Below are 17639 nucleotides of genomic sequence, written 5' to 3'. Positions count from 1 at the left end.
GGTAAACAGTGCGGTGGACTACAGGGTGAATCCTCAATTCTGCCCTCTCCCTCTCTTTGGTCCCAGCGGTTCTGCGCGCTTCTACTGAACTTATGCGCTTTTAGCCAACAGTTTCCACCTCTCAGAAATCCTTAATTCTCCAGAGAGGACGATTACCCACGCCAGATCCCCTATCGATGCATGAATGGTGGTGAGTTCATTGGCCACCAGTTTAGCCTGGGCTGGTGTAAGCGCCATGCTTTGTATGGTGTTCCCCACGACATTCCCTCCATCACAGTCGTGCGGCGCCAAAAAGTGGGGGCGGGTTAAGGGGGGCTAGTGTTCTTGATGTTTGAATTTGTCCCCAAAACAACAGTGCATTCAATGGTTTCCTGCCAGGAGGAAGCGATGCAGGGGAGCAAGGGTCCGTCACAGGCTTGGCGGGCATGTGGGGTGACTCACAACAGGATACCTCTTAGCCATTGCATGTTAGTGCTGGTCTGCGCCCTGCCAGTAGGTGGTGCTGCTGAGCGATTATTAGCGACCAAATGCCCTGCAAGCTCAGCAGCACTCACGAAGCGCAATGCGTTGAGTGCTTGTCAAAGGAAGAAAAGTGATGAGTCGGCCTCATGTTCTTTCTCCCCTTCATGGCAGCTCTCTTTGCAGACACCTCTGGTGACATGAATGATGTGTCCTTGACCATCCTATTGCTGCAGGATGTTCAGATTGCAAATGAAGGTGCGTTGAAACACAAACCCCAACCCCACACCAGCCGATTTTTGTGGTAGGCACTCCTGAGAGCATGGGACAACCACTCCATTTACGCGACAAGAGAAGACAGCATGCCGCCAAAGTAGGCTGCTTCATTCGTGCGCGTTCACTGAGCCTTCTCACTGGCAGTTGACTTCAATGTGAATGCGCTAGGGGTTTGAAATTCAACTTATCTGGCAAACCCTGGGATGCTAGCGAAGATCTGCTCATGTGCTCAACAAGAAAGTGTGTCTCCCTCATGCGCAGCCTTCAGGGTAGATGATGGTGGATTCATAAAGTTCCTTCCATCACCTGGCTATTAATTTTGCTTCTTTCAACAATCTATGATGTCCTTCTTACAGGCTCCACCTGCCCTTGAAGTGGAACTGACTTCACCAGGCCGGATGAGAATGACTGCTGACAGGCGCAGTTAATGCGGCGTGTTGGAGTGCTTCGCTGACTTCTGCGTAATAAAGGCCATGGTGGAGCAGAGAGAGTCCGAACAATGGAGAGGCTTCAGGATAGGCCGGGGGGGGGGGAAAGGGAGGTGCGTCATTCATGCAGAGCAGCAGAGCAAAACAGAGAGCTGTCATCGCTGAGGCTGGCCATCGACAGGGGGAATGACATAATGCAGACCCTTTCGCTTGTGCATCGGCTTTCGCTGCTTAGCGCGCATGGGCTCTTCGGTGGCAGGGGTGCTGGGGGGGTTCATTGCGGTAGCCTCTGCTCCCTGCGGTCGACATCCTGAAACCTTGCCACCTGCCCCAAGCGTTTCAGCAGTGCCTGCCCACTTGTGAAATCTCGCTGGCCCGTGCTGCAAATCTTCGTGGAGATCACGGCAGAGGTGACTTATCCCACTCTGGCTGGGGACACCGACTTGGAGTCCCTGTGTGGCGCGCCAGCGGCGCCCTTCCATCACTGAGTGGAGGAGGGACCTGATGATGGTTGAAGGAACCTCTGGTATGCCAGGCACTCCAGGTGGCTTGCCAAGAATCACAGCCAATGCACAAGCGCTTGCAGGGAAGCCTTTTCAAAGCAAAGAATGGACCTGTGAGGATCCTCCCCTGTTATTTCTCTGTCTGCCACCACCACGGGCCAAGCTATTACATGGAGGTTAGCTAGCGTGTGCGTTTAGGCATCAGAGTTAAATTTGTTCAATATTTTAAAACAGGCTTCACACATGGCTGCCCTCTCAGGTAGGTTGCCAGAGAGGATGGTCATGGAAAGCAGACAATCCTCTGCTTTGCAGAATGTAACCAACCAGCGACCTTCAAATCCCACCCACCCCGCCTTGTTTTCTCTTGTCATGCCACCACCGGCAGAACCCCCCCCCCTGCTTTTTTACATAGGCTATTGATGTGGTTTGGCATCAGAGGTTAGTTGGTTTAATATTTTAAAGGGCTAACGTCCTGGCCTCTGTGGTATGTGGTTGCCAGGAGGAGGGATGGTCATGGAAAGCAGGCAACTTCCTCTGCTTTGCAGAGATGTAACCAACCAGCGACCCACCCACCCCTTGTTTTCTCTGTCTGCCACCTGCGGCAGAGACCCCCCCCCCCCAGCTTTTACATAGGCTAGTGATGTGCGTTTAAGCATCAAAAGGTTAAGTGGTTTAATATTTTAAAAAGGGCTACGTGCCTGCCCTCTGTGGTAGGTTGCCAGGAGAGGGATGGTCATGGAAAACAGACAATCCTCTGCTTTGGCAGAGATCTCAGCTCAACAAGCTGAATCCACCCAAATTTCCCTGTTTTCTCTGTCTGCCACCACCACCACCGGCAGGACCCCCTGCTTTTGCATGGAGGCTAGTGATGTGCCAGCGCACATTTAAGCATCAGAGTTTAATTTGTTTATGTTTTATAAAGCGTTATACATCACCCTGTCCCTCTCAGGTTGGTTGCCAGGAGAGGAAGGTCATGGAAAGCAGACAAATCCTCTGCTTTGCAGAGAGATGTAACCAGGGGAAGCAGTTTAAGCGATAATAAACCCTTATGCACAAGCATTTGTGAAAATTACAATTACCTTTATTGTGATGGTCAGCAATGCCCATTTACAGCCTAGCACAAACTGAGGGCGGGAGATGGGTTAGGAAGTTTGGTTACTTGTTTAAGCTCGGATGCAGCCGCCTATGTGGTTTGCTCTGCCTTCTGCTGCAGCTCCTCCTCGCTTGCCAGGAGCCTCCCTGGCGGCCCCTTCCTCCTTCTGGCAAGTGTTGTTCATCCACACTTCTCAAGCCACAGCCATGCCTGGCTCCAGATCCCTGTCTGAAGAGTGTGGAAGATATAACACAGTGAAAAAGAAATTTAGATGATGCAAGGCGGCGAGGGTCTGGTTCCTGCTGCTTGTGTCCCCCCCCCCCCTTCAGAGCTCTTTCAGTACCGCAAGTTTCGGCTCCAGCTCCATGCAGAAAATTCTAAGGCTGCGCAGCCGCTTAAAACAACCCGGCCCAGTTTTTCCACATGCTCACGGTTGGCATCCAGCTGATGGCTCTGTCTGAAGTGCCAACTGCGATATGTCGATGGTTTTCTGTTGCAGAAGCCCTCGCCGTGGTTACTAGAGCCCCTCTGTGTCCCCTAGACATTCTCCTTGCAAACATGGAGAGATTGCAGGGGAGCCAGTTAGCATTTGAAGAAGATGCACATGACACAACTCTCTCGGTAACATGGGCAACGTTGGCATCCAGCGGCAACAACCCTTCCCAAAGAACGCTAACATGGCACTGGGTGAGCTTACCCTCATCTTCACTGCACTGCACCTGGGTGGCCCCTGGCTCCTCTGCTCCTTGGTTTTGGTGGTGGAAATTTGGCTCCTGAAGAGAATAGGATGCATGGCTTTAAGCTCCAGATAGCCACATACATCTAATTTTTTAAAATTAGCTCTCTCCCACATTCAACAGAGCCCCTGCTGTCATTGAACAGGAGGCCAGCATGGGGCTCCCATCAGGACAAGGGGTAGGCATTAGCAAACTGAATGCAGTTCCCTATGTCTTAACTTTCTCAAGTTGTAGGTTCTGTAAAGTTTGCCTTAGGACTCCACACACATCAAGTTTCTCAAGGTGGGGCGAGAATATGAGTGCAGCTCTTCAAAGCGTCCGGCTGTTGGTTAAAGAGTGTGGCAACCTTTCTGCTGCCGTTGATGCCAAGATGGTAAACTTTGCTGACGATGCAAGCAATCAGCGGAGAGGCAGAGTGGCCTGAAACACTCCGCGTCTGTCTGCGCTCCCACGCGCGCAAGTTTAAATCGCGCGCTTGCAGCTAGACCAACAAGGCCGTAGACTGAGAGCATGCGTAATGCGGGAGGGAGATAGCGGTCTCACATGCCCGCTTTAATTTGCAGCTTTAGACTAAGGGAAGTGGTAAGGAAGAGGAGAAAGAGTGTGCCCCTCCCAGGCCCCTTCCCTAATACTGCAGCATGCTCAAAGGGCATCACACTTCCCCTCTCCTTGCCCACCCTCAGAAGACTGCACTTGGCGCTGGTTGGATCAGACCCACAGCCTTTAAATGCTAGGAGCTGGCCAAAGTAAAGCTTACAGCAATTACATTTGGGCTTGTTCATGAGAACCTGAATTGACAAGGTAGGTTCACATCACCAACCGCCCAGCGTTGGGGGGGGGGGGGGGTATGCACCACCGACCAGGGGAGTGGTCTGGCTCTGGCTGTTAACCTCAAAATCCACCGCTGCACAAAGTGCTCATTGCTACCATGCCAATTTGCACTCGTTCACACAGTCACACCTCTAATGCGTTGTACCGCGCTCAAGCAGACCCGGCCATAGGTGCTCTGTAACACTAAAGTAGAAGTCAGCCACTCCTTCCAGAAGCTAAACTCTGAAATCTCACTGATTGGTTGGTTTCTCAGTGGTGCTCAGGATTAAAGCTAAGCAGGTGCATTTAAAACCAAGAAACTGGTTTGTCACTGCAAAAGAGCATGCTGTGGAAAATTACCAAACCTCACCCCCCCTTCATTTCCGATGTCTGCTCCGGGACCACCAGCCTTCAGCCAAACACCGGCATGAGGGAGTAGATGCTTTGGCCTCTGTGGCAGCTTGGTTCTCCAACCGCAGAGGCAGCTCTCAGCTTCTAAGGTACTCTTTTTTTGGCGCTTTCCGCTGTTTTACGGAGAATCTGAGTGGGGCTCCCTGTTGTGTCCCTCCTTGCCACCGTAGCCCCTTGCTGAGGCGGAGTATATTTTCTCCTCGTTGGGGGGCCTTCCGCTGCACCATCACCAGGTTAATTTCCACCCCTGCTGATCACAGACAGTATCATACGCCTCCACCTCCTCTTCGACCAGTTCACACCCGAGGAAGACTGACATACTCGACCTTAGGGTGCTCTCACTGTTACTGAGGGTGATAGAATTGCCGAGGGGATGGTGCTCGAGCCGAAACACGACAGGCGCTTGGAAGGGGCAGCCCTAGTGAGCTAGCAGGGGAAAGCTTGACGTGGCCGTTGCATTGTTTAACCCGGAACTTCCTGTCCCTCATGCCTCCAGCGCGCAGGCCTGGCAAAACTGCTGTTAGCAGTGCTCCCCAGCAAACAAGCATCCATGCGTTAAGCAGGACAGGCAGAGTCCCTGGCAGTGTCCTATGAACTTCAGTGCACAGTCCTCACATAAGACCTCACTAATTTCCACATACCTCATAATAATACAATTTTTTCGCCCAGCGTTTATGGAGTCCGGAGACTGTCATGACCTTATCTTGGAGCTTGCCCAGGGACCATTGGAATTCCAGAGGTGATTCCCCTGGAGGCATTACAAACCACATCAGCATCTTTTCCGCCTCCCAAAGGTAGCACCCGTGCACCCACTAATCAACTCCCATGAGACAATTCCGTTAGCAATTGAAAGGTGGTTCACCCTGGATGCTGTCTCCAAGTGTGAGTGGAGGGGGGGGGAGATGTGGTAGGAGTGAGGGCCGCGAAGCGTGTAGGTTTGGTTTCATCGGTGGAAAAAAAAACTTTGTGCGGAGAAATAAAAAAAAATTTTACACGGCTAGCACACACACCAATGGTACAAGACATGAAAGCGGAGGAGACTACTGCTGCACAGAGGCGGTTGCAGTAGAGGTAGGTGGCCAGGGCATTCCTCACCTTCCCCTTGCCCAGATGCTGATCCTCAGAGTGGGACCCCTCACCCTGGTCAATTAAGTGATGGGCTGCTGCTCTTCCATCTGGGGATTAGCAGGGGGGGCCAGTCCATCACATTCACTCTCGGGAGAGTCCTGATTTTCCGCTTAGCATAGATTTGTGTGGGAACAACACAAGAAGTGGCAAACCAGGGAGTTGAACCCTCTCCACCTTATGGGCAACTTGTGCCACAGGCACTACCACTCCCCTTTAATGCATGAGGCAGCTCCACAACACATCTGGCCCTGCTCATTCTTCTGTTGTACAGGCTCTATGGCGTTCCGTGAAAAGGATGAAGGTGGTAGCAAGCACACAAGCCACCTCCATGGGGAATCGCCATCCGGCCAATAAAATCAACAGCGGTGGGACAGCCCGCGCCCGTGAATGGACAATACAGGGTTAACTGGGAAGAAGGCACCCCTGTCCATGTGGCCTGTAGTAATGAAATGGCAAGTAACCCCACAAAGAAAATAGCAGCGTCGTGGCCGTATATTTCTACCGGGGTGACCAATGTCCACCTCAAAGAAGCGTCCTTTGTCATCGCAAACAGCCATAAGAACAATGGAGGCCACCCTTCTTCCTGTTGATGTAGTCCGCAGGGGAAGCGTCCGATGGAGTTTAGAATCTGTATGTGGCACCCAATCCAATTGCTCCGGCCAGCACTGTGGGAAGCCTATGTTGTAGGCAGCGCATCACGCCTGGAGGTTGTTTGGGAAAAACAGACAGTTAGTGTCGCCCAAACTGGAAATTGCTCGTGTGCTCTCTGAACAGCGGCAGGGGTAGAGGCACACCATGAGTGCGTATGCGGGCGATTCTGCAGGCATGCCCTTGCCATGGGCTACTCTCCTCATCAGAGATCCTGCTCTGACGTTTTCTTCATTTCCCTCTCTTCTCTATTTTTAATTGCAGAAAGGCGGGAGGGCCAATTGGCTGTGAATGGCCCTCCCTGGATTAAATCTGGGCCGATCCTGGTACGCTTGAGCACTGCCAGGACAGGCCCCAGTTTAAAAAAAAGATGCTGCGCGCTCAATAAATTCACCCATAAACCTGCCTGGGTTGTGGGCTTGCTTCCAGTGCCTGGCAACGGCTGTATCAATACAATTATTGCAATGCCAGAGCTTTAGCCGGGAAACCGCCATATGAAGTGGTGGTGTCGGTGAAGCCATTACCCAAGATACTCAAATCACCGAAAACAAATTAACCATATCTGCCAAAGTTTTCAACCCCTCGCGATCCGCGGTGAGGATGAGCTCTGCCCCTAGAGTGGAACCTTCCCCAGCCACTTCCTCCCCCAAAAAAAAAAAAAAAAATCTGGCCCCAGAATGTTCCAACATTTTTTGCCCTCTCTGACTCTGAGGCGTACCCCACAGCTCCCTTTTTTTCTTTTTCTTCCAAAATTAGATATGCATACCCACAATTTCCTGGGCCCGGTCCGGCTCTGGGTTGGAGCGAGCGCAAAGGCGACATCCCGGATGGCAGTTGGTTGGAAGCCACCACCCACCCACGGAATTAGCCTCCCCACGTCCATTTCGAATAAAATAAAGAAAGGGGAACATGGTGTCCCCACTGCCTCCGGACTCTGTGTAATCAAACTCCAGAAAATTGAAACTGTACCTCAGGGGCCACCAGACCCAAAGAGACACGCAGCACCCAAAAGTGAGAGTGTTACTTGCGAGCCCCTGGTAGCACGTCTATCAAACCCGCTGTCAACCTACTGCTTCTCCACTGGATCCGCCAAACCCGGACAACCCTCTTGAACAGGATGATGTTCTTCCGTCGGCTTCCACAGAATTCATGGACAGCCTGGCGGTGGTGGTGCTACTCCAAACTGCTGCCGCTTTAATTTGCTCCCTGAGGAGTTTGGGACTGGCCAGATACCAAATGGCCATCCCCACTGCGATCTCCACGGACAGCGCCCGCCCGCATCGCGTGTGTCTTGGCGCCCTCAATGCGCTGGTGCTGGAGGCTGTCCACGCGATCCTCTGGAACGTTCCTCTGCTCATGCGGAAGTTCTTGGAACCCATTCCTCATCGTTCCATGATGACCACGCGCAGTTATACCACTCAGCTCCCTACCTGCTACGAGTGCGGGTACACCCAGAAGCGGCGTAGGGGAAGCGGCTGACCAAGAGCAACCAGCGGGCCCGAGACCAGCGGCCCTAAGCCCCACTGACCCGGCCGAAGTGCAGAAGCCTGCGGCAAACTATCAGCGCGCATCCATCCGTGCGTGCATGAAGGCTTGTCGCGAAGCAGACACGACCCTGCGTCCAGTGGCACAGAAGCTGTCCTGGCCAGGAAAGAAGCAGCTCTGTGTCTCCTCTGTGTCCGGAGGCGTTGGGCTGGTGATGGCTTTCCCCATCAGATATTATGCCCACAAAGCAGTTCTGCCTTGTCCCAGCAAAAGCGTGAGGCACAACTCACAGTGAGGGGCAACCCAACCTACTAACCTTCAGGTGCTGGTAGCAGTATTACCTCGACTCCTCTCTTGGTAGCAGCGAGAATTTCCGGGCTACGATATGAAATGGCTGGCGACAGATCGCACGCCTCTCAATCAGCGTAGATGTATCGAGCTAGCAGTGCTGCCAATCAGGGTTTCAACCCACCCGTCCGTCGATCCTCGCGTGACAGCGGTAAGGCAAGCGCCCTCCACGAAAGAATTGTAGTAAAGGAGCAGTTTAGCCCACCCCGGACCGGCCCAAGGACTGTAGGCAAGTAATCAGATTAAAATTGCCGTTTGCACCGCATTTCTGTGAGATGCAAAAAACCGCGGGACTACGCGAAGCAAGGGAAGATCGCGTGACTACAGGAGACCCGTATGTGCAAATGCCATCGAGCGACGAAACTACATTAAAAAGGCAAGGAATCAATGCGGTTCGCTTTTATTCTGGAACAAAAAGTGTGTGCGAAAACGCCCTTAGTCAGAGGTTGCTACGTCTCTGGGCTCAGTCGTGCTCTGGACGTAGTCCCGCTGGAGCGTCAGTGCTCCAGTTAGGAGCAGCAGTGGCGTAGGAGGTTAAGAGCTCGTGTATCTAATCTGGAGGAACCGGGTTTGATTCCCAGCTTTGCCGCCTGAGCTGTGGAGGCTTCTCTGGGGAATTCAGATTAGCCTGTGCACTCCCACACACGCCAGCTGGGTGACCTTGGGCTAGTCACAGCTTCTTGGAGCTCTCTCAACCCCACCTACCTCACAGGGTGTTTGTTGTGAGGGGGGAAGGGCAAGGAGATTGTAAGCCCCTTTGAGTCTCCTGCAGGAGAGAAAGGAGGGATATAAATCCAAACTCTTCTTCTTCTTCTCTGGTTCCTAAACGGATGTAAAAACATGTCACCCAATGTGATATTAATTACACTGTTTGGGTCGGTTCACGTGTGTTACCTACGACACATGTGGGGCTACTGCCAGACTGCGCTTGCACAGAGATTCTTATGACAACTGCCCTTGAGTTGAGCGTTTGCCGAAGTTCCCAACCAGCAAGTGATAGCTTCCTTGGCTGTTGGGAACTGATATTTGTAAATCCCTTTCAAAGTGCAGAGCTTTAGTTGACAGAAGGAAGCCAATTATGTTGTTTACAGCTTGATTGCCACTCCCTTAACTGGTTGGGTACAGGAGCCCAAAGAGACAGGGTATATTGATTCTTCTAGTTGCCCAAGCTTGGAGTTCTGCAGTTTTTAAAAACCAGCCAAGATAAACCTTGGAAGTGGTGCTATAGTGGTGCTATATCAAGAGCATTCCGGCCCATCCCTGCAATGCTAATTCAGAAAGATTTTTTTTTTGAAGATTCCCTCTAGGAATTTCTTTGTAAAACTGCCGTTAATTTTGGAAACAAAATTATGCTGTGCCAAACTTAACTCCACTTATCACGTAGCAATATTGGGAACATCTACTTTTAGGTAGTATGATTTATAATGGAATCCCTTCCAAGTTTACCGAGGTCATTGTGCTGAGAAGGGTGTGACTCTGTGTAGTACAATTGTAATGTTGGCCAGAATTCCACAAGCCAACTTGACTGCAGTCCACAAAGCGCTGTTTGCTAGCTCACCTGTGTTTGTGTGTGCAGCAGTACGGCCTAGTGGGTTGTGTGTTCATGCCATCATCTTCCTGAGAATGTATGCAGCACCACCTGAACTCAGGGTCTGATATGGGTCAGGTCACAGAATTATCATTTATGTATTGGAAACTAACTTTTAAAAAAAACAGTGGATTTTGTATGCCCAGCTTGCTTTTGTGAACGTCGCGACTCCTGTCAAGACAACAACTCACACAATATCCTAGTGCCACGTGTTCTGGATGTGAAAAGTGTTGATTTGTCTTGAAGCATTTATAGAGGTTGGTGCCTTGAAAACCATATCATTGGTGAGGGGTATCAGTGTCTGCTATATTATCTGAAAAAGACAATGGTTGTGTGATAGCCCTTTTCCGCACAAACCATTCACGTAAATCCTAGTGTGCAAATGAAACGTTTCCTCGACGGAGTTCCTGTTTTCCCCTGTTTGGTTGTGGAAGCATTTCCAACTGCCTTTTTCTCTGTTGTTTCAGAAAACAGCTATGATTCTCACCGAAACGTTTCTGAGGTGGCTGCCCTCACAGTGCGATCATACTGAAATACTGTCTTTCCTGCCAGAACAGGACCGTTTTGAACATCCCCTGTGCCGTCGCCAAACCTTCCCTTTGGTGTTTGCTTCATCATTTGTTTGGTCCCCAATGTCACTCCCTTGCCCCTCTCCTCTTAATCTTTCCTATTTTTGTGAGTCCCCCCCCACACACGTGCAGTTTTTATGGACCATCAAATCCGCAAAGCTATGTAGCATGCTGCAGCAAATGCGTGGGAAAAGTGTGTGTGTATGGGGGGGGGGGGGGAATAATGGCGGCCACAAAAAAAGTATTTTGAGGAGTGCAGACAAATATCGAGGTAAACAATGGGATCAAAAACACCTTCGAAATGGGGCGAGTGCTGTGTGAGGAAAAGGCCATAGAGTTATCAGCGGCCTGGAGAACAAAATGTCCTATCCCTTTTGGAGAGGCATAATTGGATGTTATTTACCAGGCGACTTCATTTAGCGCCACGCCACGAAAAATGGCAGGCACCAATTTTCACACAGTGAGCCTCCATTAAAGTGACAGGTCATGTTTCTCAAGGTCTGTTGGCAACTCTGCTGTGCGAATCAGAATACGGACAAGATCACATGGGAAGAACATGGTCTCCCTAAATACACCATGTATCCCCTTCCACACTGGGCCCATGTAGAACATTGTCCATGCAGGATAGAAAGAGAATGATTTTTTTCCCCAAATGGAATGTAGATTTTTTCCCCCTCGAGTACAGCCACATTATAGGTAATTACAAATATTAGATTTGCATTGCAGGGAATTGTGCCATGTTTGAAAAAGAGCTAAGCCCCGGCATTTTTAATTGATGGGTAACTGCTAATTATCCGTTATGCTGGGCACACCCCAATTTAAAGTCTTGTAGACGTGCCTGCGTATACACAGGGCTTTGAGGAGAGTGGGCTTTGCCATTGATTTTAACAGGACAAACCGGTCGGCACACAAGGGGCGGATGCACAATTAGCTTCCTTCGCTGAAGTGAATAGGGAAGGGAGCTTCATACACATATTGGAGCTCTTTGCCTGGAGCAGACGGCTCGACTGGAATGACTGAATTCCACTGTGAGTGCCTATTAACTTAGCCCGAGGGCTACGATCCAAAAACACACCTTCTCCGGAAGCACTCGTGAGGTCAAGCTGCACAGGTCTGAAGACCGGGATCTCAAGAAGAGATGAGCCATAGATGTTGAAGTCAGATAGATCTGATTTCAGAAACGTTTTGTTTTCTATTCAGCGTACAGACTGCCCTTTCCCATGCTGGATCGGGATGACACAACGTTGGTGTATAACCAGTGGTGGGATTCAGCAGGTTCGCACCACTTCGGCAGAACCGGTTGTTAAAACGGCGCTCGTAAACAACCGGTTGTTAAATTATTTGAATCCCACCACCGGAACCGGTGGTTAAACTATTTGAATCCCACTACTGTGTATAACGCTAAAATCAGGTATAAATCCATTGTGAATTAATTACCCTGTTTCCCCTAATATAAGACATCCCCGAAAAATAAGAAATAGTAGAGGTTTTGCTGAAGTGCGAAATATAAGGCATCCCCCGAAAGTAAGACATAGCAAAGTTTTTGTTTGGAAGCATGCCCGACGAACAGAACACAGAAAAATAAGACATCCCCTGAAAATAAGACATAGCGCATCTTTGGGAGCAAAAATTAATATAAGACACTGTCTTATATTCGGGGAAACACGGTATGTAGTTCGACTGTGTACCTGCTGCAAATTTTGTCCTGACAACCTCACCACGGTGACTGCTTTCTAGAAAATTACGAAGCTTATTGAAGGTATTAAACTTGTTTGCAGACATATACGTGAAAATGTCCAAGAACTGAAATCATTAGCACTTCAACCATTTGATTCACAGATTCACTTTGTATACGTTTTGATTGAGACCCAGGGAACAACCGCAGGCAGTGTTTAGCATCTGCCTGATACATAATACCTGTTCGTCTAGTTTCATCAGTATTCTTTGGTATACATTTATGCACCTGCAGTGAGCTTGGCTGATGTCTTGAGGAAGCCTTGTGAATTCTCTGACATTTGCACTTGAATTGCACCTGGATTAACATCACTTTTTGAAGGTTCCTCCCCCCCCAACCAGTGGTGGGATCCAAAAATTTTAATAACAGGTTCCGATGGTGGTGGGATTCAAACAGTGGCGCCGCCGCACACACGCACCTCCAGTCCCTATTGGGCAGGGAGGTTGATTTAGTAACCCCTTCTCGGCACTCAGAAAAAATTAGTAACCACTTCTAGAGAAGTGGTGAGAACTGGTTGGATCCCACCTCTGCCCCCACCCCCTAAGGCACATTGAATTTGCCAGCTGGGTATTTGCTGGGTGAATCAGACAAATAAGTCAACCCAGAGACAAAGAGGGTACATTCTTTCTCTGAACTGCTGGCACACAGTGGATATTGCCTATTTCTGTATGTTGTACCAATGGTCATGCTGAGATAGGCAGGCAGACAGAGCTGTTTCTTCGATGTGTGTTATACTCGGGCCTCAAATTCATTGCTGTCTCTTTCCATTCGCAAAAGAACGTGTCCAGTTGCTCTGAGTATATCTCATCTGGTGCTGTCAAAACCTGTTTTCTTGAATATCGCTGTTTATGTATTTTGGAACATCAACCTGTCAATTTGTTACAGTTTTTACAAATCTCCACATTGCCTCCTTCCCCCTGAATAAAAACGGTTGGTTACTTTTTAACTTAAGCTGCCTTTCAGTCTGAATCAATGGCACAAATCTGTCCAATTCTTGTCAAGGGGTTGTGACAAATGGAATTCTCCTTTGGGGGCAAATGTGACTTGTCCCTTCCACATTTCACAAATGAAAACAGTCAACATTCTGGTATGTGCGTGGCATCTCTGGGTATCGGATCAGACCTGAGCATCTCCTTTCGTTATATATCGCAGAAGGCTCCTCACGCACTCTGATATAGGCCATTTACACGTGTTGTCTTTCTTGCTTTGAGTGTGCATTCCCTTTGGGTTGATTGTCCACTAGGCACACGCTTTCCCTTCTTTGGCACTTGCCCCGCTGTCAGATCAGAGAATCCTCACAATTGTCGACAGCTCTTAAAGTGTGACTTTTCCTCTTCCTTTGCAGGGATAGCAAAGGAGATTGTCAATGTTTAGCTTTCTTTGGGTTTTTTTGCTCTTCCCCACCTTTCCCTGCCCAGACACTCTTCAGACCATCATTTCAGGATGATCTCCTACAACAGTGATGGCGAACCTATGGCACGGGTGCCAGAGGTGGCACTCGGAGCCCTCTCTGTAGGCATGCGCACACAGAGTTCATCATGTGGGGGGTGGAAAATCACACACACACCACACACACACATCTAGGCTGGCCTGGGCCACTGAGCATGACGTGCGCACACCGCGGTGAGCAGGGAGGACTTGGCTGGCGGGCCTGGTGCCTGTGCTCCGGGTGGCTGCTACCCGAGGGGGTGAGGCACAGAGGAGGCAGAGATGCTAGAGAGGCACAGAGCGGTGCACACGGGACTTGCTGGAGGCTAGAGCAGGCTGACCCCTGCTCGAGCAGGTGGGGTGTAGGAAGAGGGAACCAACCTCTTTCTAAACTAAAACCTCAGCCTTCAGGTTAAATTGCCGGGTTGGCACTTTGCGATGAATAAGTGGGGTTTGGGTTGCCATTTGGGCACTCGGTCTCAAAAAGGTTCGCCATCACTGCCCTACCATCACTTCCAACCAATGGGAGTCCTGCACACCCACTGGCTGGGAGTCTGTTGTCGGACATTCCAAACCCTTAGCGAATTATGTATAGGGATTGCCTGCTGCCTTGTCCTTTAAACGGGAGATGCCAGGGATCGAACCTGGGACCTTTCTACATGCCGAGAAGATGATCTACCACTGAGCCCTGGCCTGTCTGAGCACCCACAGCCCACTTAATCATTCAAAGAATGGGTTCCCCCCATGAAAAGCTTCTCACAAAAATATAATCAATGGGGCACTGGGGAATGCAGGGAAAATATCTATTAGAGCATAGGTGTCAAACTCACAGCCCTCCAGATATTATGGACTACAGTTCCCATCATCCCCTGCAACCATCATGCTGGCATGGGCTGATGGGAACTGTAGTCCATAACATCTGGAGGGCCGCGAGTTTGACACCTGTGTATTAGAGGCTCTTGAAAGGCAGTCGGTAGCCCAAAGGGTGGCTTTGTGGTTGGAGCAGAGGTGGGGCACTCACGGGGACATGTGGAGGTCACATGTCCCCGGGTGCATGCCAGCTGGTCACGTGGGGGACGGAGAATTGCCCTCCACACCCCTCCCCTTGGCCCCGCTAGGCTGCTCCTGAAGGGCTGAGGTATGCCCGGTAGCAGCCCAGCCAGGTAAGTGGGGTGGGGGGCGGCCAGGGCAGGTTTTGTCCTGGGCACCATTTCCCCCCCACCCCCACTATGCCTCTGGGTGTGAGGATTCATAGGATCCGATGAAGAGGCTGCCTGTGTTTTTACACCAGCGAAGGACGCGCCCTGTTTCCACCACAGTTTAGAGTGACACTATGCAAATAGCAGGGTTCACAGACCACATGGGAGGCATCCTTTGGGGCATTTCTGGTTGAAGCCAAGCTCTGCTGGTGGCAACTGAGAACAGAGAGGCAAACCCCATAAAGCTGCAGGGCCGCTTGCTATTTCCAGCAGACTTATTAAAGATGAAAGACGTGTCTGGCTGTGCCCCCGCTGCTCCTACGTGCACTTTCAGGATGGATGAAAGCACCGAGGCTTTTCAGAGATCCTGAGATCGCAGCAGAAGTTGAATTCCCGGGGCTGCCCCAGGAGAAGGAATAGCTGTGGGACCACTTGAAGCCAAAGAGCACTCGAGGAGACAGGCAAACTCTGCTCAACCGGTAAGGCTCATGCCTGACCCAGGCTGAGGGGAGACTACAATGCAGTCCCTGCTCTGCCACTTGAGCTGTGGAGGCTTATCTGGTGAACCAGATTAGCCTGTGCACTCCAACACACACCAGCTGGGTGACCTTGGGCTAGTCGCAGCTTTTCGAAGCTCTCTCACCCACCTCACAGGGTGTTTGTTGTGGAGGGGGGGGAGGGAAAGAAGATTGTAAGCCCCTTTCGAGTCGAGAAAGGTGGGGTATAAATCCACATTCTTCTCTTCACAGCAGATCTGGGTCAACTGGTCAGTGTGCCATGCGTTGAGGGGGCCCTGCCTGTACATGCTGAGCCAGATGCTGAAGAAGAAGAGTTTGGATTTATATCCCCCCTTTCTCTCCTGCAGGAGACTCAAAGGGGCTTACAATCTCCTTGCCTTTCCCCCCTCACAACAAACACCCTGTGAGGTAGGTGGGGCTGAGAGAGCTCCGAAGAGCTGGGACTAGCCCAAGGTCACCCAGCTGGCGTGTGTGGGAGTGCACAGGCTAATCTGAATTCCCCAGATAAGCCTCCACAGCTCAGGCAGCAGAGCTGGGAATCAAACCCGGTTCCTCCAGATTAGATACATGAGCTCTTAACCTCCTACGCCACTGCTGCTCCAAAGATACGGATACACTCTACCAAAATGTATGTGCCACCTGTTCAGAGACCTGCTTTCCAGGTATCCTGAAGAGGAGCAGACACAGTGTAGTATAAATTTTCACTAGAACCCGCTTTATCGAGTGAGCCATCTGAGGAGCCATCAGAAACACGAAATCTGGTGTCTTAAGGTGCTGGAATCTCTTTGGCCCTTTCCGCACATGCAAAATAATACACTTTTAATCCGCTTTCAATGCACTTTGCAGCTGGGGTTTACTGTGCGGAATAGCAAAATCCACTTACAGGCAATGGTGAAAGTGGATTGAAAGTGCATTATTCTGCATGTGCGGAAGGGGCCTTAGTTTTGAGATAAACCCTACAAGTAACCAGGAACACAGTTAATGCCAGTGGATGCCCATACAGGCTTTGCGCAGCATCTATGATTGTTTTCTGCAGGCATTTGTTGTTATCTTCTATGTCAAGTAACACGTACATGACTTTCACCGTGCTCACAGTAGGACGCATGATGTAACGCCCACCCCAATTTACCCAGGTGCTGGTTTGAGTTTCAAAGCAAACGCACGTCAAAACAGGTGCACGTCGGTTCATAGCAACGTATATACAGGGCTGAAGGATTATTTGTTCGTGGCAAAAAGCGTAGATGCATGGAGGAAGCTTAGGGGGAAATGCCAAATGAATTTCCTTTATCTTGCCTTCCGTCGCAGTTGTGGCAGACTTCCACCTGTTCCCGCTTCAGGCATTTCGTTTGTACACCTTCCATTCTTTCCCAGTGAATCATCCAAGTAAAACTCTGAGTCCAGCAGACTGAGCGTTTGACAAATCTGCATCCGTCCCCACTTAAGGAGGTTTTAGGAATGCCAGAATCCAAGTGGGACGTGGGGAGCCCTCCGGAATTACCACTCATCGCCAGAGTAGAAGACCTCACAGAAGAGTTTGGATTTACACCCTGCCTTCCGCTTCTGTAAGGAGTCTCAAAGCGGCTTACAAACTCCTTTCCCTTCCTCTCCCCACAACAGACGCCTTGTGAGGTAGGTGGGGCTGGCAGGGTTCGGAGGGAACTGTGACTGGCCCAAGGTCACCCAGCAGGCTTCATGTGCAGGAGTGGGGAAACAAACCTGTGCAAAGTGTACAGATAAGATGGAGAAAATGGATGCTTTTGGAGGGTGGCTTCTGTGGCACTGTGTTCCACCGAGGCCCCCGACCTCCCCAAGCTCCACCCCCAAATCTCCAGTAATCTCCCGACTTGGATCTGGCAACCCTACCCCGCCCCCATCCCCAGCTAGTGCCCATGGGGGACCTAGCTATTCTCGCCGGCTTCCAGCTCCAGGCGGTCTTGCGGGTGGTGGGGGTGGCTGGGAATGAACCCAGATATCCCCGGCGGCGGCTGGGAGGCTTTAGCGCTCTGCACATGTTCAGAGGCCCCCAGGCTGGCTGCGGGGCTTAGATCGCCATTGCGCGCGGGAGACGCCAAGGTGCCCCTCGTGGCTCGCTCGCCGGGAGTCCCACCCCCTCCCCCAGGTCCAGGTGGAGCCCGGGCGGCCGAAGCGGGCCCTGGGGCGACGGGAGGAGCCTGCTGCAGCCGGGCCAGGCGCGAACTCGCTGCTGCGCTGTGGGGCTGGCGGGGGACCTCACCTGGGCGGCTGCTGCTGCTGCTTGCAGGTGAGTCCGGTCAGTC

Source organism: Sphaerodactylus townsendi, linkage group LG10, assembly GCF_021028975.2.
Source record: "Sphaerodactylus townsendi isolate TG3544 linkage group LG10, MPM_Stown_v2.3, whole genome shotgun sequence".
Classification (NCBI taxonomy): Eukaryota; Metazoa; Chordata; class Lepidosauria; order Squamata; family Sphaerodactylidae; genus Sphaerodactylus; species Sphaerodactylus townsendi.
The sequence above is the reverse complement of the archived record's forward strand: the minus strand, read 5'-3'. Positions refer to the sequence as shown.